Below are 16,857 nucleotides of genomic sequence, written 5' to 3'. Positions count from 1 at the left end.
ATAATGGTTCAGCTGGCACATGAAGCTCTTCATAACTGAAGTTCTGAAGATCTTCAACTCTCCCTCTCTGCTGAGAATTTCAGTCATCATCAGGAGCTCATCATCAATGATGCATATCTCACAGCAGTCCCATCTGATGGACCTGTAGATCTTGTTTTGCCAGAGCTTCTGAGGGAAGGCTAGCATGGAGAAGTTCACCTCCACTCCATCAGTGTGGGCCCCCTTGATCTTGGGCTTCTGGGAGAGTGTCTGGAAGGAATTCTCCTCCAGAGAACTCCAGAGCTGCTACTCGTTAGCTTCGGTGTCTCCATCATCTGCTTTCCTTTTCCCTTCCTCAATCACTGCAGATCTAAAATCATGAATCTGATCTTCAGTGATTAATTAGAAATGAACTGATACCGTGAAGTGCTGGGTTTATATGGACTAGCTCTGATCTAGGATGATGCCATCAGAGTTCTACTGTGATGTCATACTGGAGCTCCATGGCAACCTGGACATTCTTTTACTTTGATCTCCAAAGTTCCAAACCTACCTAGTCAGGACCATCGATACATACATAGAGAACCAGATTGGTGATGACATCACAATATACAGTGAAGTGAAGCCATTCGGCCGCCGTGTTGGTTCTTCCTCTCTGCTCTGTAGAATCAACAACTGTCTATGGACACCAATGTAAACATGTTCTGAGAAAAGAACCAGTGTAACCTAATCTAGACTCAGTGATCCATTATTTCACAGGAACTGAAGGAGCTCTTTAAAACCTGTATGTCTGAACTTATCTTCGTATTTGTTTAGTTTCAAGGATGAGGATCAGATGGGGGTATACAGCTGCCCCCAGCAGAGAGACCTTAACTCCGAGGCCTGTTCTACACAGAAGCTACTTCATAGCTGAAATGTTGGAGAAACTGAAGGAGACAGAAGTCCGAGCAGCTCCTCCTGCTGGATCTGGAGACATGGAGTGTGATTCCTGCTCTGGGAGGAAATGCAAAGCTGTAAAATCCTGTCTGGCCTCATTTTGTGAAGATCATCTTAAACCTCACTATGAAGTTCAGCAGAGAGAACCCAGAAACAGGTGAGAACCACAGACCTTCTGGATCTAAAGAAGCTAAACTGCAGCAGCTGAAGGATGTAAACTGCCTCAGTTCTTGAGTTTAATGGGGTTTGTGTGTAAAGGGGTCTGTGTGGTGAAACTGCTGTGGCTGAGGTGTGTTGTCAAATTCTTTCCGACTGTGCTAGTCAAACCAGTCGGATCAGCCTGTGTGTGAATGTTTTACCAGACCGCGTCACCTTCAGCCTTACAGTGCAGTGAGTTTTACGTCTTTAAGTTGTATTAGTCAGCGGTAATTCAGTCATACAGCGTGTTTGTTGACAGATGGAGCTGAAGGGGATGCAGAGAGAATCCCAGCAGAGGATCCAGGAGAAACAGGAGAAGCTGCAGGAGCTGGAACAGGCTGTGAACACTCTTAAGGTGAGGACTCGGCAGAGGTTTGATGTTTCAGAGCTCAGTCAGGTTCTCCTCCAGTCAGACAGGGAGGAGCTCAGTGTTGGACGCTCTGGGATTAAATTCGCACACTTTCTCCTCCCATTACACCAAATGGTGTCCAGCACACACAACATGTTTGGGCTCTGAAGGGTCAGCACTGGAGCCACGAGGCTGATGTCGCTAACAAGCTGATGCTGTGCTCCACCAGTTCGCACATAAAAGTGTTGGCATAGCTGAAAGCAGGAGCAGCTGTCCAGACATCTTCCTTTCATCTGAGTCTCTGTACCATTTTTAGAGAAGATAGTGAGTCATACAATCACGGGTCCTGGTTAAGGTCCAGCAGTAAAAGGCAAAATCATGTCTTCTGCCCCTCATAAATGATCAGAAAGTTCATGGAGAGTGGATATAAAGTTTCTGCATATGTGTTCATCTTTTTCATGGTGATTCTAGTGATTCTAGTTTTGCTTGGTCTTCATCCAGACATCCAGCACTCAGTAGCAACCAAATCAGCTCAGTTCTCATTCAGTGAGGCAGAAACATTGGTTATTCCAGTGGAAGCTTTTGTGGTCGTTTGTGTGGGTCATGAGTTTCATAAGTTTGTGAGCCCCTGTTTCAGAAAGCCTGATTTATAAAGTTTATTCTGGGTTTGTTGGTATTCATTTCAGTTTCCAGTTACCTCAGACAGAACAATCACACTAAGCCGATCTCAATAATAAAATCCTTAAAGTCCTTAACCCTGAAACCAAGACAAGACCAAGTTCACATGAGATCGAGACCAAGATGAGACTAGGACTGCTGGCTTGTTTGTTTTTCATTCCTCTTTTTCTCCATTCTGTTCTTCCTCTGTGTAGAGTCTCCAGTCCCTGAGCGTCTCTTCTGGATCTGAGGACTCCTCCAGCATCTCTGTCCATCACCATCTCTCATTTGATGGACTGAGGAGGTCTCTCTCTGATCTGAAAGAGAGACTAGAGGAGTTCTGCAGAGAGGAGTTCAGTCAAATCCCTCCACAGGGTAAGAGGAGCTTCCTGCTGGCTCTTCTATTCTATTCTATTCTATTCTATTCTATTGATGAGGTCCTGTGTGTTCTTGTGTTTCCACAGCTGCAGCATCTCCATCATTCCTCTCAGAACCAAAGAGCAGAGAAGATTTTCTACAGTGTAAGTTGATCCTTTAGGCAGCGACTGAAATTCTCACTGTAGAGACGTTTAAAGCTGGAAACAAAACAACAAAAGTTTTTATGATGAACCCCATTTCTAATGTTCAAAAATTCAGTTAAATAAAAACAAGAAACTGCAACTTGTTAATTCACTTGAACCTTCATTTAAGTGACAAAAGTTAGAAGGAAAAAAAGTCCAGTGACTTCACTGTTTTGTATTTTGTAAATATAAATAATTTTAAAATTTAATGTCTAGCACCATCTAAAAAGTGTAGGACGGACACATTTACCATGTTCCATCATTTCACCTAGCCGTTTGGGAAATGGAGATACTAATTGTTGCAGTTTTGTAAGTGGAATTATTGCCCATTCTGGCTCAATACAAGACTTCAGCTGTTCAGCAGTCAGTGGTCCTCTTCATCTGATTTCTTCTCTTCACGATGCACCATACATTTTCAATAGGGGTCAGATCTGGACTGCAGGCAGGCCAGTCAAGCTCACACACTCTGTATCTATGAAGCCTCTCTGTTGTAGCCTGTGCAGAATGAGGCCTGGCTCTGTTTTGGTGAAATGACCATGGACATCCCAGGAAAAAGGCGTCATCATCATGGCAGCATATGTCTCTCTCTAAAATTCTGTCAATGGTACCTTAACATACATGCAGGTCACCCATGCCGTGGGCACTGAAGTACCCCCATACAATGGCTGATTTTGGCAGTTATTCCTTTTCGGCAGTGAGAACTCCTCGTCTGTTTCTCTCAAGACATGTGGACTCATTTGGCCACAGCTCAGATCTGAGATGAGCTCAGGCCAGAGAACCCAACGGCGTTTCTGTTGATTGGCTTTTTCCCTGCATAATAACGCTTCAACTTGCATTTCTTGATGCAGCGGTGGACTGTCTTAGCTGACAACACTTATGAATCCTCCTGATCCCATGTAGCCGTATTTAACATAATAGCATAACAGTTTCTTATGCAATCTGAGGGTTTAAGTCTTGCACATTCAACAGTTGAGCTGTCAATAATATGTATGGTAGGTGGTGAAAGACCCAAGTTCTCTGCAATCTAAATCATTGAGTCTTTGGTTTGATGCTCCTTTTATGCAAAATCATGATACACTTAGCTGTTACCAATTTACCTGCTCATTGTGGAAGGTAAAACGGTGTAAACTGAACATTGAAAAAACTCAAAACATTGAAACCGAGAACTTTTCACTCTTGCTCCTGTACCAATAGGCATTGCATTGAAAATTTGTTTATTTTTACAAAATACAATCAAGTGGTTTTTTTTTTTTTTTGCATTTCGTCAATTAAAGATTCAAAAGGATTAACAAATCACTGATTCTTCTTTATTGGATTTTACAAAAATGTACCAACTTTTTCAGAAATGGGGTTTGTAAAATAAGAACATTCTGTGAAATGTTCTTTATTTTATTGTGATTTTATTTAGATTTGTCAGCTGACTCTGGATCCCAACACAGTGTATTGTTACCTCATTCTTTCTGAGAACAACAGAGAGGTGAAGTGGAGTAATGAAGACCAGCATTACTCTGATCATCCAGAGAGATTTGACATTTGGTCTCAGGTGTTGAGTGTGGAGAGTCTGAGTGGACGCTGTTACTGGGAGGTTGAGTGGAGTGGAACTGCATACATATCAGTCTCATATAGGGAGATCAGGAGGAAAGGAGAAGGTAATGAATGTGTGTTTGGACTCAATGCTCAGTCCTGGAGTCTGTGGTGTTCTTCATCTCTCACTTTCTGGCACAACAGCATTGAGACCGAGCTGCCAGGACGTCCATCCTCTAGAATAGGAGTTTATGTGGATCACAGCGTGGGAATTCTGTCCTTCTATAGCGTCTCTGACACAATGACCCTCCTATATAAATTTCAATCCACATTCACTCAGCCTCTCTACGCTGGGTTCTGGATTGGATCAACTGTGAGGTTGTGTGATAGCAAATGATAGATGATCAGTAACTACATGATCTACAGTGTAAACTGACTGAGTTCTTCTCAGGTTATAGAAGTGTGGAATAACGGTTTGGGCCTGCTGGTCACCTACAAACCATACATGGATGATGGACTTTTACACACTTCTCTAATGAACAAGAAACCACTGAAACTACTAATTTGGATTAGGTGACCATTCAGCCTTTAGCAATTTAGCCCCGCCCATTCCTGCTGAAGTGATGTTATTACTGTACTCTTAGCTCAGATTGATTTTTGAGAAAAGGACAAAACGGCCATTCAAACAGTGCTCATTTATATATTTCAGTGACAGTTATAAACAAATATGTATTTATAAAGGACGAAGAAAGTTTGGAAAAATGATGGAAAACATCATACCAGCACAACACACACTGACCACCACCACATCTGTCACCTCCCAGCCACCTGCTAGGCCACCCCTGGCTACCAGACAGAGAAAAAGAACTCAATCAGGCTGATTGTTATCAGCTGTTCGCCACCCTATTTAGTAAGAGCTCACACGCTGCTCTGTGCTTAGTCTTGAGTTCAAGAAGCCATGTGCAAATGCTCTTGACCGAGCTAATATCTGGTATTGTTCTCCATTTTGAGTTCTGTGTTTTTGATCCTCTGTCTCTATTGAGTTTAAAATTAGAGTGTAAGATTTAAAAAGATCAAATGTCAGAGGAAAGCAAAAAGTAAAGAAGTCTTTTTCTGTTTTTTTTTTCCCTTAATTTTACTTTGAGGATGCTGTTCTGGCACTTCTTTTGTTTGACCTTTTTGTTTTTGTTTTTTTTATTATTTAAATGTTTTTGTCACACAGTAGAAAATGGGTTCATAATTTTCTTGATATTGTATGCATAGTCACCTTAAAATATTAAGATTCTTCCAATCAGAAAAAAAAGAATAATGGGGGGAAAAACACATTAAAAACACATAGATTTTGTGTTTGAGAAGCATTCTGTGACTCTCCTATTGAATATGAAGCTTATTGGCTAGCCTATGCTGTGTTAGTTTCTTATTGGCACAGAGGAGCTTGCTCCCACCTCTCTTCTTGAACTTTCTAGAGGGAGAGGAAAAAAAAACAGATCAAGACAGCAGCAGCGGAGAAACAGTAGAGAAAAAAGCAAAAAAAAACAGATATGAAATGAAATGAAATATAACTTGAAATACACTTGAAACTTGCAGCACAAAACAGCACAAAGACCCTGAGGATTATTTCTTACCTCACATCTTCTATCTTGGTGAGTGAAGCTGTAATGGAACTTAGTAAATGTTGAGTTCTAGATGCTGCTGTTCACCATGTTAGTAAAAGATTATGAACAGGATTTAAGCAGTTCATATGGAGAGTGATTGTAACTGCGTTAGTTAAACGATTGAATGTGTTTGTGTTTAAAATAGGTTGAGAAAGTTGACAGTAGTGCTTAACTTGCAGCTAGCCGGAGCTGTAGTCAGTTGTTTATTTGAGTTGGCCATATACAGTTATTGGAGAGGGTGCGCCCCCTGCTGGTCATTTATGTAAAGTTTTGTGTGAATCAGTTCCAAGAAAAGAGTATACATGGTGCTTCTTGTTTTTGTTTTAAAATCTGATTTTGAGCATTTAAGTGTCACAATTCTTTTAACTTGAAGGTCTTGGTATTATTCTTAGATAAGTAGATTTTCAAAAAAGCATTTTGTTGTTGAAATGAAGGTTAACTTTCCAATTGAATTACTTATTAATTGTACACAGATATAGTCAATATATTGAGAATCATCTAAACGGTGTCTTGATTTGTTTTTAAGAAAGAAAGACATATTACTTTAAAAGGTCTTATTGTGCGGTCCATTATTGTCATTTAACAGTAAAGTTTACAGCATTAATATGTAAATGATTTAATGCAAGTCAAATGCCGTTATATAATAAGAGTCCTGTTAACATACAGGCTAGGTTTTTTGTGGAGCCTGAGGAAACACCAGATTCATACATCTGGATTTTCTTCATGGAGAGCCACCCACCTTGATTTCAGAGCATCACGTTTGATTCATTCGTTGATTTTTCAGCCTCAAACCTGGCTGTTTGGTAGGGAAGCTGGACAGGCTGTTCTTCACTCTCCTGGACACCGTCGGAGTGGGAGGACTGTTCACGATCACCAAGCATCTTATATATATATATATATATATATATATATATATATATATATATATATATATATATATATATATATATATATATATATATATATATATATATATATATATATATATATATATATATATATATCAGTTTTTTTTTTTGTTTTTTTTTTACTTTAAGGGTGCACCCAAACACTGACTATGACTTTCCTTGATCTTGGACAATAAAGATATTAAAGATGGGTACAAAACTTGTGTAATTTCGAATGTAGATTTTAAGGTTGTACCTTTTGTAAACACCTTCAGAAACATAGTTGAATATAATTCACATTTTAAAACCAACTTGTGCCTCCAGTATCTCATTGGGTCTCATCTATCTTTACCTTTTAATCTTACCCCTCCCTTTTGAACCTACACACTGGCCTTGCGCTCGTTCTAGTGATTAGTTCTACTTAGATGATCATATTGGCTACATTTTCTTTTTTCATGACCTTCTTGCATCTGTTTGTCTCTGCCACAGTAGCACAGCGGCAATGCACTCGCTATGTGTAGCAAGGTTGGAAACTCTCTGTTCTTGCTACACTGAGTTTACTGAGAGAATCAGTGTTCATTTAGGATCTGCACATTCAAACACCTGAGCAGATGTTCTAATTACAGCTGTTTCACTTCTGGAGCAGCTGGAATGTAGATTATAGAACTGAGGCTGGAGGAGAGACGGACCAAACCAAGAAACTGACGAGCATCATTTAACCTTTTCCCAGCCTCCAGGACCAAGCAGGACACCAGTGATACCAGAGCAGAGCAACAGGTCGTCAAGTCTAGAATGATCTCCGCTGATGAGCCCCCTCACTAGCCTGTGGCTGATCTGTAAGGAAAGCTAAGCTTCATTTTAGAGTATTTCTACACTGACCATCGGACACTAAACCCTTTGTAGATACCTCCTGGGGGGTTTCTAATTCAGGAACGGTGATGTTCCTAAAGCTCCCTTTAGGACGATGCTTCTGGTCATTGATGATAAGAACAGTTGACCACGAAGTTCGTCTTAATAATCAAACTGAACAGACATCATTCTGGCACTCGGTACTAATGATTTTACAGTAGAATATCTAATGCACTGTACTTCAATGTCCCTCTCACTTCCTGCACTCTGCATTGATCCTGGACATAATAATAATCGAATTGCCATACAGGAGCTATTTACCTCTCCTCTCTACTCATGTACATACCTGAATAAAATTAGGTTGTGTGTGTGTGCTACACTGTACGTTTATTAAGTGTAATATTTGGAGGTAACTGTGTTGAATATGATGATCCAGCATTTACAGACTCATATCATCACTGATTTTCACCTGATGCCATTGATGATGCAGGTGTAAATGTTCTTTTGCACCATGTAGGTCAGTTTGAAGCATTCCAGTTGACTAAGGTGGTAAAGGCACTGACCACCCTTCTTCACCAGATTGTAGTTGTGCGCAGACCATGACAAGTCCTGCATGATGTGGACACCAAGGTACCGGAAGCTGTGCAGTTGATCCTCAGGGGGGTTTTCAGCTCTTTGTCTTACTGACATTCAGGAGGTTTGGGTTCTCCTTGCATCAGTTCTCCATGTGCTCAGTCTCCTCCAAGTAGGCACTCTGAGATCAGACCCATAGCAGTATCATCTGTAAACTTGGCAATGGTGGTAGAGCTGGAAGTGGCCACAAAATCATGGGTGTACAGCGAGTACGTCCGGTCGCTCAGGACGCAACCCTGAACCTGGGTGGGTCTGAGCACCCATGCTGCCTGTTACCTGCCTGTCAGGAAGGTGGAGATCCACTGACACAGGCATGGCTCTAGTGTGCAAAGCTGTTTGCAGTAGGTGTGTGAGGGCATCATCTGTTGAGCGGTTGGGGTGGAATGTAAACTGTAATGGACCCCAGGAAAAATCCAGGAGAGAAATGACGAGGCAGGACGACAGGAGTTCTCTGCAGCTATTTATTAGACATGGTTTTACCATGTAGCACACGACACCTCTTTCTTTAAATCAGTGAATCACCAGTGACTTTATACAGATAAAATCCACCAGTCAGCGGGGAAACGTGCGTCCAGCTCTCTAACTAAAGACTTGTCAGCCAGCGACCCTCAGCGAGGCTCACCTTCCTCATTTCAGACACTTCCATCTAGACAAAACCATCAGCTTAATGAAAACCCTCCCCTCACACTGCCCCCTGCTGGGGCTGAATAAGAACAGATCCTCTAAGCTGGAGATTCTCTGCAGCTCATTTCTGACTAAACATTATGATGAGGATCATAAATGTGTGATTAGAGACTCCCAGATAAAACACGACCTCCCCCACATTTCAGAGCAGAAAAACACACCATATATGAAAAATGACCACGTTCACAAAGACGCGTGGGCTCAGCTTTGTGGGGGTCCCGTTCACACTGAGGAGCCGCTCGACTGAAACACTGAGTGGAATGACTTTAACCCTTCAAGACTCTCTACTCAAGATTTTAACCTCCAACTGCTTTCACAGCTACGCTGCTGTTCACAGTGGAACGGCTCATGATGGTCGTCATGGTGACGTTATAATAACATCAGCTTTATGTTGCTTCAGCAGATCAAGTTTAAAGCTGTAATGTAGCCGTGAGGTTTGCACAAATTTATGACTCAACTACTTCATTCTACAGTTCAAACAACCATATTCGACATTTTTACTGGGTTTCAAATCATACTTAATGACCATTTTCAAACCTCCCCCGCAAACAAAGTGGCTACTTCTGTTACGCTGCCTTTAAGACTGATGTATGTAAATGAGATCTGTTCTGATTGGCTGCCCTGGTGCCTCGTTCAAAAAGCCGTCTGAGCTGAAAGTGCAGTAACACTGCTTATCCCTTCAGCAGGAGTGGGCGGGGCTGAACTGCTGAAGGCTGAATGGTCACCTAATCCAGGTTAGTAGTGGTTTGTTGTTCAGTAGACGGTGTGGAAAAGTCCATCGTCCATGTGTGGTTTGTAGGTGACCAGCAGGTCTACAACCTGAGAAGAACCCAGTCAGTTTACACTGTAGATCATGTAGTTACTGAATAATAAGCTTTAGAATGGAACGAGCCTGAGATGATAAGAAAACAATCACTGTTAAAAGACTCTGATCAGATATAATGAGGTGAGGAAAAAGAGATGATAAGAGCAGAAACTCAGTCAAGCAGGCCTCACAGACCATCAGCCACGATCACCACCATCAATTTTATCACACAACCTCAGAGATGATGGACGACCAACCCAGACACAGAACCCAGCGTAGAGAGGCTGAGCGAAAGTGGGGTGGACTGTGTGTAGGAGGGTCATTGTGTCCGAGACGCTGTAGAAGGACAGAATTCCTGCACTGTGATCCACATAAACTCCTATTCTGGAGGATGGAGGTCCTGGGAGCTCAGTCTCAATGTTGTTGTGGTAGAAAGAGAGAGAAGGATCAAAACGAGAAGAACAGTCCAGACTCCAGGACTGATTGTTACGTCCAAAACTGCATTTATTACCGTCCCCTTTCCTGCTGATCTCTTTAAGAGACTGATATGGACACGTCTCCGCTCCACTCAACCTCCCAGTAACAGCGTCCACTCAGACTCTCCACACTCAACACCTGATATACGTGGTCAAATCTCTCTGGATGATCAGAGTAACGCTGGACTTTATTACTCCACTTCACCACTCTGTTCTTCTCAGACAGGATGAGTTGACGATGCACTGTGTCAAGATCCAGAATCGGCCGACAGAAATCTAAATAAAATCACAATAAAATAAAGAAAGTAATCAGTTTGTTTGTGTTCACAGAAAGTTCTTATTTGAAGAAAAATGGTTGTTGTTTTGTTTGTTTCCAGCTTTAAACGTCTCTACAGTGAGAATTTCAGATGCTGCCTAAAGGCTCAACTTACACTGTAGAAAATCTTCTCTGCTCTTTGGCTCTGAGAGGAATGAAGGAGCTGCTGCAGCTGTGGAGACACAAGGACACACAGGACCTCATCAATAGAATAGAATAGAATAGAATAGAAGAGCCAGTAGGAAGCTCCTCTTACCCTGTGGGAGGGATTTTCCTGAACTCCTCTCTGCAGAACTCCTCTAGTCTCTCTTTCAGATCAGAGAGAGAGCTCCTCACTCCATCAAATGAGAGATGGTGATGGACAGAGATGCTGGAGGAGTCCTCAGATCCAGAAGAGACGCTCAGAGACTGGAGACACAGAGGAAGAACATAATGGAGAAAAAGAGGAATGAAGCAGCTCAGACCAAATCAGACTGAAGATGAGTGAGTGATTAGAGAGAGCTCTGTTTATGACTGTCTTCTTGAACTTCTGCTGAGAGGACTTTGATGAACGTGATGATGAGCAGGTTCCTCTGTAGATCAGTGATTGTTACCTGGAGGAAATGGATGTGATCCTCTGTGAGTGAAAGCTGCTCCAGCTCAGTGTTTCTCCTCTTTAGATCCGCGATCTCCTGCTCCAGTTTCTCGAGGAGTTCTTCAGCTGCACTCAGTTGAGCCTTCTCCTGAGCTCTGATCAGCTCTGAGCGCTTTTTCTCCATGGAGCAGATCAGTTCAGTCCAGATCCTCTCAGTGTCCTCCACTGCTGTCTGAGCACAGCGCTGTTAGAGCACATACAGAGAGCACAGATGGAGCACCATTTAAAGGAGGACTTGAGGAGAACATCTCGTTACACACCTTCACTCCTCACAGTCAGTGTAATTTTATAATTCAGAGCAGACAGCATTGTTTCTGATGGGGTTTTACTCCAGACTGACCTTCACTCACACCACAGCTCCCAGACCAACTCACTGCTGTGTGTGTAAACGAAACCAGTTCTGTCTGACTGGAGGAGAACCTGACTGAGCTCTGAAACATCAAACCTCTGCTCAGTCCTCACCTTAAGAGTGTTCACAGCCTGTTCCAGCTCCTGCAGCTTCTCCTGTTTCTCCTGGATCCTCTGCTGGATCATCTCCTTCAGCTCCATCTGTCAACAAACACATTGTATGACTGGGAATCACCACCTATGAACATTAGAATTAATGTTAGGAGAACAAGGGTCATTCCACACCAGCTCACCTCATCCCTGTCCACTCACCTCATGGAGTTTCATCACGTTCATAAACTAACTCCAGGTTACAGAACTTTTCTGGACTCTATGAAGGTTTATTGGTTGCTAGACCTTTGCTATAATATCTGAAGTTGATGAACTTTTTCATGTAAATCCAGGCTGTGAGTGGACCTGCTGTAGGTGATTCAGTATGGAGTGACTCAGCAGTGAAGTTCTCTGCTGTTCTACAGGGCTTTCACTCCGTCATGTGAGCTCTATACGGCTGAAGATGGTGTTGGCTGGTAGAACATCCACACACTGCTCTGACTTTATTACTATTGCTGAGGAAGAAAGAGTTTATTCAACACTTCCTCCTCCACAACACTTTACACACATTCTTTACACACAAACCCCATTAAACTCAAGAACTGAGGCAGTTTACATCCTTCAGCTGCTGCAGTTTAGCTTCTTTAGATCCAGAAGGTCTGTGGTTCTCACCTGTTTCTGGGTTCTCTCTGCTGCAGCTGAGACTGTATCGTGGCCTCTGTGGTCATCCATTGTACACAAATAGCAGATGCAGCTTCGGTCAGTGCGACAGTAGATCTCGATCAGTTTGTCGTGTTGAGAGCAGATCTTCTCTTGTAGTCGTGTGGAAGCTTTGACCAGCTTGTGCTTTTTCCAAGAAGAAACTTCATAGTGTGGTTTAAGATGATCTTCACAAAAGGAAGCCAGACACGTCAGACAGGATTTTACAGTTTTGTGTTTCCTCCCAGAGCAGAAATCACACTCCACGTCTCCAGATCCAGCAGGAGGAGCAGCTCAGATGTCCGTCTTCTTCAGTTTCTCCAATATTTCAGCTATGAAGTAGTTTCTGCGTAGAACAGGCCTCGGAGTGAAGGTCTCTCTGCACTGGGGGCAGCTGTAGACCCCCATCTGATCAATAGAACGTAGAGCATATCAGATGTTGAAAGTGAGACATTTTACCAGTTCATGGACAGGGTTGGACAGGGACACAAAAGGCTGGAAGAGTAAGTAATACTTTTTAAATAAAGAGCTGGAGGAGCATTTTGGAGCTACCTCCACATGACTGGGTATAAAAAGGGCAGTTTAGAGCATCAGAGGCTCTCAGAAGCAAAGATAGGCAGAGGTTCACCAACCTGAGAAAAGCTCTAAAAGTTGTGGAACAGTTTCAGAAAAATTGTGAAGACTTTGGATTTCCCACCATCTACACTACATAATATCAAAAGCTTCAGAGAAGGACACGGCCAATGGTCAGTATTGGATGCTCGAGATCTTCAGGCTCTGAATTGAAAACAGGTCTGATTCTGTACTGAAATCACTCCATGGGCTCAGGATCAATTCCAGAAATCAGTGTCTGTGAACACAGTTCACTGGGGAATCCACAAACGCAGGTTAAAGCTGTTTCAGGTAAAGAAGCTGCATGTCAACATGATCCAGAAATGCTGCCACCTTCCCTGGGCCAAAGCTTATTTAAAATGGCCTGAGGCAAAATGGAAAAGTCAGATTATTCAAAATTTGAAATCCTTTTTGGAAACCATGGAGGCCGTGTCCTGTAGACTCCAGAGGACCATCCAGCTTTTTATTGGTGCACAGTTCAAAAGCCTGCATCTCTAATGGTCTGGGGCTGCGTTAGTGCCTATGCTGTGGGCAGCTTGCACATCTGAAAAGGTTCCATCAATGCTGACCAGTATATGGAGGTTTTAGAACAACATCTGCACCCATCCAGACAGCGTCTCTTTCAGGGAAGGACTTGATTATTTCAGCAAGACAATAAACCACATACTGCATCCAGCACAACAGCATGGCTTCACAGAAGAAGAGTCTAAGAGCTGAACTGACCTGCCTGCTGTCCAGAACTTTCACCAACTGACAACATTTGGCACACCATAAATCGAAAAATGGCAAAGAAGGCCTAGGAACTGTTGAGCAGCTGGAATTCTACATTAGACAAGAATGAACAACATTCCTCTCCCAAAGCTCCAGCGACTGGTCTCCTCACTTCCCATATGTCACATTTTTTCTATATATATAATATAATGATATAAAATTTTGTACTGCAGCTGTGTGTCTGTTTACACTACTGTATGTGGGTTACAGTGAATCCTCTTCTCTAAGCTCAGCTGGATGAATCCTGCTGGACTCTTTGGTGTGGAAGTAAAGCTGTAGTGTTACTGCTGTTCCTGTGTGACTACACACACACACACACACACACACACACACACACACACACACACACAGCACTAGGACACATCATCTCCAGCCCTCAGACTGTTTTAAAGAGAGTCTGATATGAAATCTACTTTACAGACTGAGCCATAAAGCTCTCCTGATCTTCTGTGACCACTTTTCCAGGCTAAACTCCAGCTGAGCTCTTCACTGCTGAACATCAGCCCATCACAGCCACCTCAGTGCGTTAGCCGTGTGCGTTCTCCTCTTACAGCGCCGTGACCTTCTCCTCAGAGCTGCTGATATAGCCCCTCAGGATCTCTAATAGCTCTCCCACAGTGACCAGCGCCCCCTACAGGATAGATCCCAGTAGGCCTTTAGCCATTTAGAGTAAGTGTTTCACACTTACACCCTCCAGAGGATCTTCCACGTAGAGGAAGTGTCCGTTTTCCTGAGTCTTCACCCTCATAGACTCCTCATGACCAGACACTGTCTATCTTTAATTTACCCCCTCAGAGCTGAATGTGAATATGTGGAGCTGAAAGCTCTGATCTCATGAGGGATGACGAACAGCGTTAGATGGAGTTAGATGTTCAGTCAGTGAAGCTGTGGAGATCTGACCTCGCTGACTTTAGAACATGTGCTCAATAATGTTATGTTCCACCATCAGTAGAACATCAGCAGACTGCTGGAATGTGTGTCCTACCCAGCAGAAGTTCTCAGGGTTCTCCGGGTTCCTGCAGTCACACAGTCTCTTCTGTAGTTCAGCCGTGTGTTGAAGGCCTGATCCGAGCTCAGGGGGAAGAAGCTTGTTATGAAAAAGATCAGTAAGGTGTGAAAGCTGAACTGTATCTGATCTCATCACGACCACAACATCATAAACATCCTGACCTGCTGGGAGTGAAGTGATTCACTGTGAAGCCTGAGTGAAGATGGTTTGTGCAGAAGCGAATCTGAATGTTTCCTGATGGAATTTCCTGTAACAGTGTTTGTCACTGTCCTTCACCTCACTGTGAACTCTCCTCCTCACAGCTCCTTCATTCACTCCACTCTGTGCTATGCTGAGGTTCCAGATATTTGGTAAATCATTCCACTGGCTTAGGGTCAGTTTCACACTCTGTCCAAGTAGCGAAGTGTCAGAGCGTGGAGGCCCAAAAAGGCCCAACACACCAACATCAGGCGTCACTGCAGGTGATGTGTTTTGCTGGCTGTTTGTGGAGCTCCTCCTCCTCCTGCTCATGTAGCTGAACACCAGCAGTCCAGGCAGCATGATAGCATCAAACAGCCGGTCCAATAAGTCCCTGAGCTACAGTTTGAAAACCACTGTCAGCCAGTATTTCAGTCGATATGATGGCAAACTTCTCAGGCAAACATCAAAACAAACACAAATGATACGAAACGAACAGAAAACCGATGTAAAGCAGCGGCCATACTGCGCCAGCGCACTAGCAGCGGAACACACATTAGCATGGTTTGTGTGTGGTGCAGGCCAGCGTGTAGCTTGGTGATTAGATAGCTCCAGTAGCTCTGCAAGCTAACGTTAGTGAAGAGTGGTGATCTTTAGCGAGGAGTTCCACCTTCTCCTGACTCCAGTTTAACGTTCTGATGTGTCAAAATGCGCTGCTCTACTTTCTCCTCTATCCTGGAGTCAATATGCCCTGAGTGAAGGATGCCCTCCTGCTGAGATGTTCAAGTTCCTCCGTCGTTAATTTTACGCAGGCCAGATGTTCTCAATCAGAGACGAGATGAGGTGTGCTCTGGTTGCCTGAGTGGAAAATAAAATCAATAAAACTCTGATTGATATGAACCGTGGAATCTATTTTAATAAGGTTAAAAGGACAAAACAACCTTCACAGGGGTCTATAATTCAAAACAAACACTAATCCATAAAATAAAAGACAGTGATTATGATCTTTATCTTCTGGAACGTTACTGCAAACTGGAGGTTTTTCACATTACATTTTCCTCGTTTCTCTCTGTAGGTTAGCAGTAACAGATAAACGGCGCTGGACTCGTTTGTTCTGAACAGATTCCTGGACTTTTATTTAGAGCTTGTTTTTCATGGTGAGCTGATTCACTTATTTACTCCGTATGGTCACTAAGCAGGACGGCAGCAGCCAGTTCACTGCAGTTTGCAGTATCTAATCCCTGTTTCCTGATCAATACAGTCTGATTATTATGGATGGTACTTCTCTCTGAGCTTAGATAGGAACATCTCCTTATAACTGAAGCTTCAGCGTCTGACCATCAGCTTCTAATCGGAGTGTTTCTGTAAGGTAACTCTGCAGTTCAGGCTTTATATTGTAATACCGCTGAGCTGTACGGTTATTAGTGTAATAGATACAGCAATGAATGGAGGACAGAGTCAAACAGGGCTGTCAACGAAGCCTTAGAGCTCCTTCTGGAGGAACTGGAGGAGGTTATTAATGTTCTTACTGTCCGCATGAGAGAACAGCTGATCTAAGATATGGATGTGAGTCGTATTTACTCCAGAACAATGACAATCTCATCTCTTCACTGTACAAACAGAGCAGAAACCCTCTCAAGAACAGAAGAAATGGCAGAGCTGAAGGAGCATCTGAGGAACATTTATAGAAACCAGGGTTCTCTGCTAAAGCTGTAATTTTTTTTTTAGCACAGAGGCTAAAAATAATTAACGGTAGTTAGCAGACCTGCTGCTGCTGTGTGTGTATATACCACTGCAGAGCATCCCACAATGCACTGCTCTCCTGATAGCACCTGATCTTCATGGTGAACACCACTGATGGAATCTCCAAACTGAGGAGATACATATCAGAGCTTTACAAACACACAGAATCTCACTCTCAACTGACATGCAGGAGGTAGTACTTAGATTTGTTCTGTGCTTGTGATGTGACAACCAGTTCTTCCACACCAAACTGGCTCATCCACGTC

The 16,857-nt window shown here is 43.0% G+C and overlaps 1 pseudogene; it reads right to left on the bottom strand.

The window, feature by feature from the left end:
* Positions 1 to 14,391, bottom strand: part of LOC108413959 — a 35,834-nt pseudogene extending 21,443 nt beyond the window's left edge.
* Between the last annotated feature and the right edge of the window lie 2,466 nt (positions 14,392 to 16,857).

Source organism: Pygocentrus nattereri, chromosome 12 (assembly GCF_015220715.1).
Source record: "Pygocentrus nattereri isolate fPygNat1 chromosome 12, fPygNat1.pri, whole genome shotgun sequence".
NCBI classification, from domain to species: Eukaryota; Metazoa; Chordata; class Actinopteri; order Characiformes; family Serrasalmidae; genus Pygocentrus; species Pygocentrus nattereri.
Note: the sequence above shows the minus strand (reverse complement) of the source record. Positions and strands in the feature narration are given on the sequence as shown.